The sequence below is a fragment of the Eurosta solidaginis genome, chromosome 1, assembly GCF_040869045.1.
Source record: "Eurosta solidaginis isolate ZX-2024a chromosome 1, ASM4086904v1, whole genome shotgun sequence".
Classification (NCBI taxonomy): Eukaryota; Metazoa; Arthropoda; class Insecta; order Diptera; family Tephritidae; genus Eurosta; species Eurosta solidaginis.
In genome coordinates, this window is record NC_090319.1 from 18244998 (window position 1) to 18253532 (window position 8535).

The window sequence follows — 8535 nt, forward strand, 5'->3', positions numbered from 1 at the left end:
ATATGTACGAGCTTTTAAATTGTCTGCTCAAGTGTTTTAATCATTTTTTAAATGACAGCCTCAGTGAGGTGGAAACTTTTGTACGATAGCACTGGTATGCGCAAAGCACAACACACATTCAAACATATTTAAATATAAGACATTTGATTCAAGTTTTATCAAATTTTTTGTTGTTGAAATTACCATTAGCAGGTTTTAATTAATAACTTTTTCTACAAAAGCAGATGTGATTTTATGATTTTGTATACTAAATGCTACTTCTTTATTTATTACAAAACCGTGCCTGAGACGTTTGTAGCAATCTGTTGTATTTTGGTTTTCCTTTATTTGTGTTTCCTTACATCTTGTTCGCCTGCAATATTGATAAGAAAGTTTAACGTTTTATTCAAATTAAGTGAAAAGTTAAAATTTTTATGAAAACGAAAATATGTAGATTTTTATGTTCAGATTAAATTTTCATTTGATTATTGCTTTGTTGATTTCATTGTTGATATTTGTCTTCACCACTAAGGCTATTGGCCCCTTTAGCTCAGAAAGTATAGCCCAACTTACAGTTATTATTTTATTGGTGAGTCATAATATCTTCGACCCAAATTCTTGTACCCCAACCAAGCCATCAGTAAGAAATGGTTTTAAAAATATAAATCTTGAAGTTTGGAAAACCTATTCGTAGAAATCTTAAAGCATATTAATACAGAAGAAAATCAGTCATTACATGACATATATGACATCACGTTTCAATCTCTCGATTAATAGAAGTGTTCTGTTATTCACTCGCTATTGTCTAGATACAATCTTGAAGTTATGAAAAATTCTGAAGTTGTGCCGAAAATAATTTCCAGCTCGTCCTCTAATATTCTACAAATGATACCTAAAGAGTATTGAAATGATTCCAATAATAACAATCTACAAATTATACCGAACCAAACCTGTAGTTATTGAAATAATCCCGAAAATAATAACAAAGTAGACCCAAAAAATCATGTAACAGTCCAAGAACAAAGCCCGAAAGGCTACGAAATATTCCCGAAACTTAGGATTCGTCAACAATGTTGTTAACTATAATTTTAAAGATAAATGAAATCATAAATTCTTTCGTTATGTTTTCAAAGGAACCAAAGCAAGGGCCTTATTCTGTAAATCGATCCAATAGCAATGCTTTCCAAAAGCTGTCAAATTACGCAAATTTTTTTTTAAATCCGAAAAAATTTATTTTGAATTGAGTTACATACGAAGGTCACAGAGCTACATATTTTCAAAAAGCAAATTTCTACAAGAATATGTGCTCTATTTGATTTCGTTTTGGTTACACTTAATGTAATGTTGTCCCATTCTTACAAAAATGTGTGTGTATGTGTGTTTTATATAAAAATGGGAGGTGCCACGCCCCTTCCCTACTAAGAAACGTTTAAGTTCGCTGTATCCCGTAGTTAATTCAAGCTTCTAGAAAATATTTGGTGTAGTGATTGTACATATACATATACGAGAGCGTAGGATTGGGATTGGAGGTAGGGGTGAGGGTAAAAGTAAAAGTGTGTGTAAGAGTGAGAGTGCGAGCGGTAAATTGAGAGTGAGATGGATATTGAAAAGATAGTGAAATTTCAACGATGCTAGTTTTTAATCAAATAGAACAAATTTCGTTGGTTTTAGTCGGCAATTTTGGAAATTAGTCTCTACTGTTGTTCCATCGTAAGCATTTAAGTTCTTGCAAGAAGCCAAACGGAGCCAAGTTATATAGTTGTGACACAGAGAATACTATACGATGCATTGTGTGGTGTCCATAGCTATACGTTTTATAACTTACTTTTTATTTTTAGCTGCGAGTTTTTGTAATAATGTGAAAAATGAGAATGCTTGAGTTATTATCTGCAATTAAGAATATATAATAAAATTTAAAAAAATATACAATTAGCATAATATAAAGAAAACGTGCATATATTCTTATGCTTGGCTTTCATTTGGTCAAAATTACTGACATAAAAACTGCCTCAAACTGACCCCGTCGTCAGTTAGGGTCAAAAGCGTTACTGTATGTCACATTACTCAATAACAGTCGATAAAGCAGTGCGTGGTCAGCTATTTCACAACCTGTTTTTTTGCTTCCCGTTGTTTCACACGCTGTTGCATTATTAGCAAATGAAATTTGAATATCAAATTTGCCATACTTTATAGTCAAAACATACGGCAAATGCATTTGAGATTGTATGCCGTTTCCATTGATATGGCAAAGTTTGTGGTCAAATTTGACAAAGTGAAAACCAAGCATTAGACTACATGAGAGGGGGTAAATATTCGTGTACCTGTTTCGGCGACAATATCTTAAGTGTGAAACTGATTAAAATAACGTTCTAGTTTCGGTTTTCTAACCTGTTTTAGTTTCATTCCTTGACAACTTGTCATAATTAATAGGTTTTCAAGGGAAGAGTGTTAAATGTTCAAATCGTTACCAAAATCATTGTATTGTGATGCGAATTAAGGTCTCTTTCATCATATATATTATTTCTAATTGCGGCTTTTATGTACAGGTCCCTTTTTCGCTCTTATTTGGAAACCAAATCGATAAATAAAATTTTGGTTGTAAAGATGCGAATTCGGGCTGTTAGCGAGCTTTGGGCATTGTTGGTCGTAGTGCTTTTGTTTAGGTATATTTTATTAAAATAATTTGTTAAAAATTAACGATTATGAGCACACAAAGAAATTAATTTGTACTATGGCACTATTGTGAATATTTGATTAGAACTAACACTGCATTACCGGCAGTTGCTAACATTCGCCAGATGGCAGCGCAAGCGCATGTAAGTTTATATATGTTTGATTGATAGAATAGATGATTTCTGTTGATATTTGATATTAAACTTTTATATTTGTCGCGCAAGATGTGCACGGGTCCGGCTTGTTTGGTTATACAAAGAAAACAAGTAAGGAAGGCTAAGTTCGGGTGTGACCGAACATTACATACTCAGTTGAGAGCTATGGAGACAAAATAAGAAAAATCACCATGTAGGAAAATGAACCTAGGGTAACCCTGGAATGTGGTTGTATGACATGTTTATCAAATGGAAGGTATTAAAGAGTATTTTAAGAGAGAGTAGGCCATAGATCTATGGATGGACGCCATTTAGGGATGTCGCCATAAAGGTGGACCAGGGCTGACTCAAGAATTTGTTTGTACGATATGGGTATCAAATGAAAGGTGTTACTGAGCATTTTAAGAGGGAGCGGGCCTTAGGTCTATCGGTGGACGCCTTTTCGAGATATGGCCATTAAGGTGGGCCAGGGGTGACTCTAGAATGTGTTTGTACGATATGGGTATCAAATGAAAGGTGGTAATGAGTATTTTAAAAGGGAATGGGCTTTAGTTCTATAGGTGAACGCCTTTTCGCGAAATCGCCATAAAGGTGGACCAGGGGTGACTCTAGAATATGTTTGTACGATATGGGTATCAAATGGAAGGTGTTAATGAGTATTTTCAAAAGGGAGTGATCCTTAGTTCTATAGGTGGACGCCGTTTCGAAATATGGCCATAAAGGTGGACCAGGGGTGACTCTAGAATGTGTTTGTACGATATGGGAATCATACGAAAGGTGTTACTGAGCATTTTAAGGGGGAGTGGGCATTAGGTCTATAGGTGGACGCCTTTTCGAGATATCGCCATTAGGGTGGGACAGGGGTGGCTCTAGAATGTTTGTACGATATGGGTATCAAACGAAAGGTGTTACTGAGCATTTTAAAAGGGAGTTGGCATTAGGTCTATAGGTGGACGCCTTTTCGAAATATCGCCATTAGGGTGGGCCAGGGGTGACTCTAGAATGTGTTTGTACGATATGGGTATCAAATTAAAAGTTGATAATGAGTATTTTCAAAGGGAGTGATCCTTAGTTCTATAGGTGGAAGGAAGCCTTTTCCAGATATCACCATAAAGGTGGACCAAGGGTGACTCTAGAATGTTTGTACGATATGGGTATCAAACGAAAGGTGTTACTGAGCATTTTAAGAGGGAGTGGGCATTAGGTCTATAGGTGGACGCCTTTTCGAGATATCGCCATTAGGGTGGGCCAGGGGTGACTCTAGAATGTTTGTACGATATGGGTAAATAACGAAAGGTGTTACGGAGCATTTTAAGAGGGAGTGGGCATTAGGTCTATAGGTGGACGCCTTTTCGAGATATCGCCATTAGGGTGGGCCAGGGGTGACTCTAGAATGTTTGTACGATATGGGTATCAAACGAAGGATGTTACTGAGCATTTTAAGAGGGAGTGGGCATTAGGTCTATAAGTGGACGCCTTTTCGAGATATCGCCATTAGGGTGGGCCAGGGTGACTCTAGAATGTGTTTGTACGATATGGGTATCAAATGAAAGGTGGTAATGAGTATTTTAAAAGGGAGTAATCCTTAGTTCTATAGGTGGACGCCTTTTCGAGATATCGCCATAAAGGTCGACCAAGGGTGACTCTAGAATCTTTGTACGATATGGGTGACTCTAGAATGTGTTTGTACGATATGGGTATCAAATTAAAAGTTGATAATGAGTATTTTCAAAGGGAGTGATCCTTAGTTCTATAGGTGGAAGGAAGCCTTTTCCAGATATCACCATAAAGGTGGACCAAGGGTGACTCTAGAATGTTTGTACGATATGGGTATCAAACGAAAGGTGTTACTGAGCATTTTAAGAGGGAGTGGGCATTAGGTCTATAGGTGGACGCCTTTTCGAGATATCGCCATTAGGGTGGGCCAGGGGTGACTCTAGAATGTTTGTACGATATGGGTAAATAACGAAAGGTGTTACGGAGCATTTTAAGAGGGAGTGGGCATTAGGTCTATAGGTGGACGCCTTTTCGAGATATCGCCATTAGGGTGGGCCAGGGGTGACTCTAGAATGTTTGTACGATATGGGTATCAAACGAAGGATGTTACTGAGCATTTTAAGAGGGAGTGGGCATTAGGTCTATAAGTGGACGCCTTTTCGAGATATCGCCATTAGGGTGGGCCAGGGTGACTCTAGAATGTGTTTGTACGATATGGGTATCAAATGAAAGGTGGTAATGAGTATTTTAAAAGGGAGTAATCCTTAGTTCTATAGGTGGACGCCTTTTCGAGATATCGCCATAAAGGTCGACCAAGGGTGACTCTAGAATCTTTGTACGATATGGGTATCAAACGAAAGGTGTTACTGAGCATTTTAAGAGGGAGTGGGCATTAGGTCTATAGGTGGATGCCTTTTTGAGATATCGCCATTAGGGTGGGCCAGGGGTGACTCTAGAATGTTTGTACGATATGGGTAAATAACGAAAGGTGTTACGGAGCATTTTAAGAGGGAGTGGGCATTAGGTCTATAGGTGGACGCCTTTTCGAGATATCGCCATTAGGGTGGGCCAGGGGTGACTCTAGAATGTGTTTGTACGATATGGATATCAAATTAAAGGTATTAATGAGGGTTTTAAAAGCGAGTGGCCCTTAGATGTATATGTGAAGGCGTTTTCGCGATATCGACCAAAATGTGGACCAGGTGATCCAGAAAATCATCTGTCGGGTACTGCTAATTTATTTATATATGCAATACCACTAACAGTATTCCTGCCAAGATTCCAAACGCTGTTGATTTCGCCTTGTAGAACTTTTTCATTTTCTTCTACTTAATATGGTAGGTGTCACACCCATTTTACAAAGTTTTTTCCAAAGTTATATTTTGCGTCAATAAACCAATCCAATTACCATGTTTCATCCCTTTTTTCGTATTTGGTATAGAATTATGGCATTTTTTTTCATTTTTCGTAATTTTCGATATCGATAAAGTGGGCGTGGTTATGGTCGGATTTCGGCCATTTTTTATACCAATATAAAGTGAGTTCAGATCAAGATACCTCAAAATTTACTCAAGTTATCGTGTTAACGGCGGACGGACGGACGGACATGGCTCAATCAAATTTTTTTTCGATCCTGATTATTTTGATATATGGAAGTCTATATCTATCTCGATTCCTTTATATATGTACAACCAACCGTTATCCAATCAAACTTAATATACTCTGTGAGCTCTGCTCAACTGAGTATAAAAATGAGGCGTACCAAAAACAGCTTAAGTTATATTAATATTTGAAAATTGGCAAAAGCGCCAAACTGTCTAGTTTGTTATGTATCTTCTAAATAAATTAATACTACTTTGAATATTAAGTAGTCAACTAAGATACAACTTATTTACATACATCTAGCTCAAAAATGTGAAGTTTATCTTTTTCATTGAAACATTAAAATGCTCTCTTGAAAAGCTATGTAAAATGGCGCCCTAACAGTAATATTATGTTATTGTTAATGTGACAACTAGCAGTGGATAATGTGTACAAGGATTTTGACCAGATTTCCTTTCTATCATTGTTCATTCACAGTCACGAATAAAAATCGCTGTGACTGAAAGACACAATCACATATCACGTTGCTCCACAAAAATCACGGGATATGTCGACTCTAGAGTTGAACCAATAGGGAGCTAACACGAAAATCCTATGAGTACTTCCAGGCCTTCTATTCAATACCTGCTGAACTGTATAATGAATTTACTAATAGCACAACTAATCAGCTAGAAGAGGTATTGTAAAAAATAAAATATTGCATAAGCGCATATTGGGGATGCAGTCAATTTTTTGACTGATTACTGTTTCGATTTAGGTGTGCGATATGTATGCTCAATAAATTATTTATAACAATGCATACTTTTAATTTAATTTAATTTAAGTAAATTTAATTTAATCTAATTTAATTTAATTTAATTACTTACACGTTGCAAAAATTTAATATCCATTTCATAAAAATTATCTGCGGTAAATTTTATAGCACGCTTGCTGTTTCCTAAGCAAAATTTTAATATCCTTTCGTATGAGCATAGCATGATTAGACCATTGAGAACGCCAATATGCTTCACCACAACGTACGCTATGATGACCCAAAATCTCAGCAAAGTAGGTATACATAAACATATCGGAAATTGCTAAAGAAAAATCTCAACTAACTTACGACAGCGCCACCAAAAGCTAACAAACAAGTCTGCGAGATAACTTGTAGCGATTTGAGTAGGCAGCAGTAGTTATAAATTTGCTCAAACTCTTTGCTCGCACCCATTATAAAGATGTGCAGTTATACACACTGCACCACACCTGAATGCAAAGCTTTCGTTAAACTCAAAGTTGGTTTTTGAGCCTTTGAAGGATCTTGAAGCCTCGATTGGTCAGTTAACTCTTCCTCGCTGTACATATACTGTTTTACTTCGTCTTCTGCAGGTTTTAGTAGTCTTGCTTGCTCTGCGCTGCAAAAATAAATATAAAAGATTTTGGGTTTAACTTACCTCACGCAAAAACAACTATTTTTCCTTTTAATCTATATATGTACATATGATCCCTTGATTTTGAAACAAACATTTTAAAAATCTACTTTATCAGCTTTTTCATATCAAATCCTAAAAAAATAACATAATCTGAAGAGATTAGCAGTATGCCATGAAAAATAGCTCGATAAAATGTGTTTATTTTTGGTTGGTAAACAAAATACAGTTATTTTTTTTTTTTTTTTAAAGTAGTATAAGTCAGTCTGTTCACAAAGTTTGACAAAATAATCAGTTATTTTGTAATGTCTTCAGATAGCAGGATCAAATAATCCTTTTAATGTAAAACGATTAAGCCGTGTCATAAATGCTAAAACACTTGGAACGGATGGTCGTGCCAAAATGGCTGGTTCGCCTAGAAAAACAAATGAAGAAAAAATTAAAGTGGTACGAGAATATATTCTGAGTTTTCCAGCATGTGAGAGCCATTACACGAAATCACATCACACTTCAGGTCGAAAGTATCTAAGTGCTCAGTTAGATATTCGAAAAATGTATGAGCTGTATGTGAAAAAATGTGATGAAAATAATACATCACGCGTGAAGGAGTGAACTTACAAGAAAATATTCAATACGGAGTTCAACCTAAATTTTCATACTCCTCGTAAAGACACTTGTGAAAAGTGTGATTCGGTTAAACTAATAATTGAAGCATTCGGTAATGAAGACGAGAAGTTCCATCTTGTGGAAATTCATGATATACATTTTAACAGTGCCGAACAGGCTAGAAAAAGATTTACAGATGACATACAAAAAGCAAAAGATAACCCTAGTGAACATTACGGATTCACATTTGATCTACAGAAAGCACTTTCTTATCCAAAACTTTTTTTTCGGTAGCTTAATATAAGCGCAACATATATGTATATTGGGGTGGATCGATTTGTATGAACGAAAGTTAACCGATATCCCGCCATCGATTTTTCGATAGGATTTGGGCTCAGGAAAAAAAGTTCCACTACGCATATCCAAAAAAATAATTTTCGAGCCTGCGAAATTTCATTTTTTTGCCTTTTTTTCGACTTTGATTTTTAAGGTTTTTTTCATGACCTACTAAAAATGTGTTCAGATGTATACCCTGTCCGACCCAAAAATATCCGCTAAAACCGTTGTCGATAACAGTTTTTGAAAAAAATAAACTGTTTTCGACAACGTTTTTAGCG

At 36.0% G+C, this 8535-nt stretch overlaps 1 long non-coding RNA gene across 1 annotated transcript; it reads right to left on the reverse strand.

Annotated features, from left to right (window-relative positions):
- Positions 1–242: 242 nt before the first annotated feature.
- On the reverse strand, positions 243–6988 carry LOC137249870 (uncharacterized). Its single transcript, XR_010952581.1, has 3 exons — positions 6773–6988; positions 1805–1866; positions 243–352 (listed from the first exon to the last, which is right to left on the reverse strand). It is a non-coding gene; the product is annotated as an uncharacterized lncRNA (long non-coding RNA).
- Between the last annotated feature and the right edge of the window lie 1547 nt (positions 6989–8535).